Source organism: Sorex araneus, chromosome 1, assembly GCF_027595985.1.
Source record: "Sorex araneus isolate mSorAra2 chromosome 1, mSorAra2.pri, whole genome shotgun sequence".
NCBI classification, from domain to species: Eukaryota; Metazoa; Chordata; class Mammalia; order Eulipotyphla; family Soricidae; genus Sorex; species Sorex araneus.
This window is the reverse complement of record NC_073302.1, coordinates 15904968-15911706: the sequence shown is the minus strand read 5'-3', so window position 1 is coordinate 15911706 and position 6739 is coordinate 15904968. Positions and strand designations below refer to the sequence as shown.

The following is a 6739-nucleotide window of genomic DNA, read 5'->3' as shown; positions in this document are numbered from 1 at the left end:
CATCTTCCACTACCTGTCCTCCCCCATCTCCATCTCTACCATCCCCTCACAGTTCCACCATTCAACTCCATGGCTGGTCATCCTCCTTCCCCACTGCACATCCTCCAGCTCCATCATCTTTTCCGCTGTTCCACTGTTCATTCCCACCTCAGGCTGACCATCTGGTTGTGGTCACCCCCTAATTCCTTCAAGGTGCGACTGGCCTCTGAGCACTGCTGAGTGGCACCCCTAGGGCCCACCCCATCCTTGAGGATTGTATATCAGTTTCCCTACAGTCCCAAAGTAGAGTGTGTATGATTTGGGGTTTGCATGAAGGAGAGGAGAGATTTGGTAAATTATCTGATCTGGGAACATGATTACTCTTTATTTCATTGTTTGATTTGTTGGCTTGAGGGTCATAACAGGCAGTGTTCAGAGAATATTCAGGGCTCTGCATTCAGAGATCACTCCTGGCATGGCTGGGCTGGAGAAGAGGAACAGGGTATATGGGGTGCCAGGAATCAAACCTGACTTGGCCATGTGCAAGGCAAGTGTTCTACCTGCTGTACCATCTTTCCAGCAAGAATTATTTGAATTAAGTGAAACAGTTTTAGTTAGGAAATATGAGAGCAGATGCCATTGGGGTACACTATCATGTTATGGGGATGAATGGAGATGTTACTGGCACCTGCTCGAAAAAATTGATGAACAACTGGATGACAAGTGATACAAGTAATATTAGGGCTAATATACTATTATATAATATTTATTATATTTATAATTAGAGTTTCCTGCCCCCGTGCCTGGCTGTCTTCACCAGGGATCTTCGAAGGACGGCGGGTTGAGTTTCCTTCCCCACCCTGAGCAGAGCCCCGGCAGCCGAAGACCTCCAGAACCCAGCCACAGCCGTGTTCAAGGCCCCTCTCCACATGCTCAGATGAGCATCATGCATGAAGGAACCAGCAGAGGAACCTGGGTGTGCAGGACCTGGGGCTGAGATCTCCAAGCCTGCTTGGATAGGGACTGGGCCTTCACCACCCAGAGGCCCCATTTTCCAGTAGCTTTGCAGTCACACCCACAAACTGCTCCCGCAATGTAATTCCATCAATGACCAAGATCCAGAGACTATAAAACAAAGTTCCCAGAAGCAAATGTGGCCGTGCAGCCTCTTATTGTCTAGTCCTCCTTTTCTGAGAACTCAGCAAGCTACTTAGAGTACCCTGCCCACATGGCAGAGCATGGCAAGCTCCCTGTGGTGTATTCATACGCCAAAAACAGTAACAATGATGTGTCTCATTCCCCTGACCCTGAAAGAGCCTCCAAAGTGGCACCGTTGGGAAGGATGAATGAAGAGAGGCTGCTAAAATCTCAGGGCTAGGATGAATGGAGACATTACTGGCACTCACTCAAGAAAATTAATGAACAACGGGATGACAGTGGTACAGTGATACAGTGATACTTAGTTCATAATTCCTCACAATAGTAATAAGCATATGCAAGGCATTATAGTCAACACATAACATGCCTTGTAGCATTTTCTTTGTTAATCTCTTAGTGTAGGTATTTCTATTCTTATTTCTTCTGGATGAGGAGAAATGGTATTAGCAAATTCTGTAGATTTCCATCCAAGACCACATATAAGAGAGGACTTAGGAATCAAACACAATCAGTGTTTGATTCAATACTTTTCTCTTAGTTTCACAATTATAATACTATATCACCTAGAACATCTTACATACTTGCTTTAAAAAATCTTTTATTCTACTTCATGCACTCAAAATCTTTAAAAAACATCAGACTAGTGATACCTCTTTTCTGAAGAGTGGTCAGTGGTTCTCCTTAAATATCAATATAACATTCAAAATCTTTAACATAGTTTTGTAATATCCACTCTAATTAACCACCTGAGCTCTTGTCTATTCTTGCTTCCTTCCTCACCTCACATAGATAATATCAATTTTCATAAAGACACTTACCTCTGGGTCCTTTTTTGGATGACAATATGGACTTAAAGTGAAAATGTTTTCTATTTCTATTTCTGGACTTCCCAGTTAAATATATATATATCCTTAAATATAAATATATAAATAAATATATATTTCTAGTATATAAGTATCACTGTGTCATTGTCATCCTGTTGTTTGTTGATTTACTTGAGTGGGCAACAGTAAAGTCTCTATTACACTCAGCCCTGAGATTTTAGCAGTCTCTCCTTTCCCAAAGATTGGAGGCTTTTTCAGGGTCAGGGGAATAAGACCTATTGTTACTATTATGCTATATATAAGTACATTTCTAATAACATATAAATAAATATATATTTCTAGTATATAAGTATATTTCTAATAATATAGAAATAACTATAGATTTGTAAATGAATATATTTATATGTACATAAATATATGCAATGCATATCCTCATAGAAACAGTTCTTGACCTGCCTGCGCTGTTTTATCTCAGATTGTAAGAAGAAAGCTTGGAATAGTTACACATTAATTACATTTGCATTGGATGGAAACATAATGTTGTAATGCTGTCAAATTAAAATTTTTTGGTAATATATAAATATGTTCTCCCCCGTTCCTTCCATTAGCTCTGAGAACAATGACTATGCTTAATGCAACTTGCTAGCCTACCTAATACTAAGCTATAGATACCTGCATATGGGAAGCACTGTAGCACTGCCTCCCTGTTGTTCCTCGAGCACCAATAATGTCTCCATTGTGAAATTTGTCACTGTTTTTCTCATATCAAATATGCCACGGGTAGCTTGCCAGGCTCTGCCATGCAGGCGGGATACTCTTGGTAGCTTTCTGGGCTCTCCAAGAGGGATAGAGGAATCAAATCCAGGTTGGCTTCGTGCAAGACAGATGGATACTTAAAAATAAAGTAAATTATGCATTAATTATGCGATTAGTTTTACCTTGACTTCAGGTACCGTGTCTAGTTTATAATCCAGTAAAACTAAATATCTGATTAGTAACTCTCATTTCAATCCAGAATGTAAAATGATGGGGAACCTGGATTGAAGATGAACAGAATAAGGCTCCTCTTCAATGAGCAAATTGGCATGATAGCCTGTCTTGAGCACTTATACAATGTGTCTATGAACCCTTTAGCTATAGAAAACTCACAACTTCTTAAAGTTGGATTCTCTGTCATTAAAGAATCATAAGCTTTGGCATATTGTTTCTCATATTGAATTGATATTTTTCCCTATCATGCAGAGCTTGTTGAACAGGAAACCCAGTGTCATTAGTAATTCAATGGACAGCAAAATGAGTTTCTCCGTCTCCTGCCAGCCTGTGATCCCTTCCCTGGAGTTTTAACTGAGGGAACATTTTAAGGCCCCTGAACTAGGGAGTGGAGACAGGGCAGGGGTACAGTATTAAGTCCTGGTTTGAAATTGTTCCTCAGAGCAATCATTGCCCAGTGTTGTTGGCTTTAGCCCAAGTTGCCTACGTGATAGCCCATTATCCCTGACTCAGCCTTCTGTGTCCAGACAAATGATTCACTCCCAGTGCATTTTTCTGCTCTTACTAAATGGGCCCTCTAACCATCACTGTATCTTTCAATTCCAGATAACAGCTTGGACAGCACTTTTTTTTTAATGTTACTTGCAAGCATGCTGGCTAAAAGAAATCATGCAGAAGCCTATGTGGCTGCTTTCCACATCATTTGGGAGCACAGGATGGCTTCGCTAAACTCAGGGCAAAATCCCTTCCACATGTTGTGTTCATTTATCCACTGGCAGAGTGTTTAGCGTTTTCTTCATTTTTTAAAATCTTAGTCACAACTTACCAAACACTGACCACTATGTGCTAAATGTTTTGCACAAATAATCTCCTTTGGTTGTCACGCAAACACGTTGAAATTTTCACTAAAAATGTTCCCATCTCAAAGAGGATCAAACTGGGGTTAAAAAACCTCTAAGTGGCTTTCTCAAATTGGCCATAGCAAGTATGGGAAAGAGAAGGATTTGGTCCCAGAAATACAACTTAGGGTTTTTGTGTTGAATTGTAATTAATGGGATGGATTGATACCTGTTTTAATGTTCTGACCTTGACATATCATCTCACTTCTTGTTTATTTGTTTGTTTTGTTTTGGGGGCCATACCCAGCAATGCTCAGGGGTTACTCTGGCTCTGCACCCAGGAATTACTCCTGGCAGTGCTTCAGGGACCTTGTGGGATGCTGGGGATCAAATGTAGGTTGGCCACATGAAAGGCAAGCAAGTGCCTTACCCAATGTACTATCTCTATGGCCTTATCATCTGTTTCACTTCGTTGGACATATTTCTTTATATTAAAACATTTACATAGCACATTTACTATGTGTTCTTGCCATTAATTACCGCCAACAATTTCTTCACCATTTCTGTCATCCCATTGCTCATCAACTTGTTCAAGTGGACACCAGTAACGTCTCTCATTGAGACTTATTGTTACTGTTTTTGGCATATCCAAAAACAGGGCTGGATCGATAGCACAGCGGTTGGGTGTTCGCCTTTCACGTGGCCGACCTGAGTTCGATTCCTCTGCCCCTCTCGGAGAGCCCGGCAAGCTACCAAGAGTATCGAGCCCACGCGGCAGAGCCTGGCAAGCTACCTGTGCATATTGGATATGGATATCTTCACTATAATCATACTAATTAGTGTGAGAAGAAGAAGAAAGAACACACAAAATAATTCCTATCATTAAAGGACAAAGGGAGAGCCAAAGAGGTATTGATGGATCTAGCTATACCCCTTCTATGCATCTACAATGAGAAAATTGAAAAATAACTCTTAAATCTGATTTTTATGTAGTTAATATGGAGGCATTTATTAGACAATTAGACAATTCTTAGACTACCCTATTCTTTGACTTTAGAAATAAAGTGAGCCAAACCTGCTCAGATCAGGTCTGGACATCTTCCGCCAAAATTCCCCTTTTTCCAGTAGCTAGGCGGTCACACCCAGGGACTGCCCCTGGCACAGTGTAATCCCACCAATGGCCAACATCCAGAGACTATAAAACCAAGCTCCCGAAAGCGACATCTTTTAGCCTAGTTCTCCCTCTAGGAGAACCTGGCAAGCTACTGAGAGTCTCCTGTCCACATGGGAGAGCCTCACAAACTCCCCGTGACTTATTCATATATCAAAACAGTAACAATGATGGGTCTCATTCCCATGACCCTGAAAGAGCCTCCAATGTGGCACCATTGGAAAGGACTCATAAAGAGAGGCTTCTGAAACCTCAGGGCCAGGACGAATGGAGACGTTACTGAGACCACTTAAGAAATTTGACGATCAACAGGATTATGATAATGATGATGATGTGATGAGAGTTCAAATTCTTAAAAGTATTTATGAAGTGAAAAAGGGAAGTATTTCTTTTTTTTTTTTTTTTTTTGCTTTTTGGGGTCACACCCATTGATGCACAGGGTTTACTCCTGGCTCTGCACTCAGGAATTACCCCTGGTGGTGCTGAAGGGACCATATGGGATGCTGGGAATCAAACCTGGGTCGGCCACATGCAAGGCAAGTGACTTACCCCATTGTGCTATTGCTCCAGCCCCTAAAGAGGGAAGTACTTTTAAAAGTTCTGTGCTGGTGCATAAATTTACCTTTACAGATAATTCCTCAAGCTTGCCATTGTAAAGACATATTTGTCTACACCAAAAGACATTTGACATACAAAAGAAAAAAATGAAAGAGAGGCTGGAGCTATAGTACAGCGAGTAGGGTGTTTGCCTTACACGCTGCCTATTGGGATTTGTCCCCAAAGCACTGCCAGGAGTACTTCCTGAGGGCAAAGCCAGGAATAACCCATGTGTATTGCTGGCTATGACCCAAAAAAGAAAAAAAAAAGAATTGCTTTTTGTAACACCAAAGTTGAAGCTCCTGGTTAACGTGCATCTGGTGTAGTTTTGCCATGGAATACCCCAGAACTTGCCAGGATGGTGCTGATATCCCCTGGCAACATAGAACACCAAATCATCCATCCCTGGCATTGAATAGCAGGCATGGTTGGCAGAGAATTAGTAGTGGAGACCCTGAACCTCCTGAGCAATGCCTGGGGAGTCCACTAACCCCTCTCACTAAAGAAATCTAAGATTTTTTAAAAATAAAATCACAGTAGGATAGTTACAAAGTTGTTCTTGAATGGTTTGTCATATAATGTTCCAGCACTGGGCCCTTCAACAGTGTACAAAACACATGAAAACATTCAAGAAATTGCATCTTATCCTTGCAAGGAGCCATGCTAATCTCCTGTGTATTGCTCTAATTTTAGTAAATTTGGTGCCAAAGAGAGCAGAGAAATCTAAGGTTTTTTAACTCAACGAGAATGCGGGCTCACTTTGCCACAAGCAAGTGTGATCTGGCAGAAGCAGGAATGAGAATTGCTTTGTAGCTATCTCAAGTCAATCCAGGAAATCTTACCTTCTGATATCCTAGACCTCAGAGGATCAATTTCAATGGGTTTAAACTAGGAAGTCACTTCATAAGTGAACTTTTTGAAATGTCTGCTCAATTGGATAAGTAAAGTCAAACAAAGGGAGCTTAAAACTCAATTCCTGGGCACCTATTAGTGGAAGTAAAGAACTAATAATAGCACCAGAAGCTGGTGAATGCTGAATGAAATCTGATGCAAGTTAAATACGTTTTCAGTTTTCAGTTAAAACATCGAAAAGTCAGTTAAAAATCTCATTCTCCGAGGCATTGAAAATCAGATGGGCTGGACACAATGTGATCTAGAGATGACCACTGGACTAGAGCTGT

General features: G+C 41.0%; 1 non-coding gene across 1 annotated transcript; it reads right to left on the bottom strand.

Moving 5' to 3' along the window:
- Nucleotides 1-6169: 6169 nt before the first annotated feature.
- LOC129401462 (U6 spliceosomal RNA) lies at nt 6170-6275 on the bottom strand. Its single transcript, XR_008628361.1, has one exon. It is a non-coding gene; the product is annotated as a U6 spliceosomal RNA (small nuclear RNA).
- Between the last annotated feature and the right edge of the window lie 464 nt (nt 6276-6739).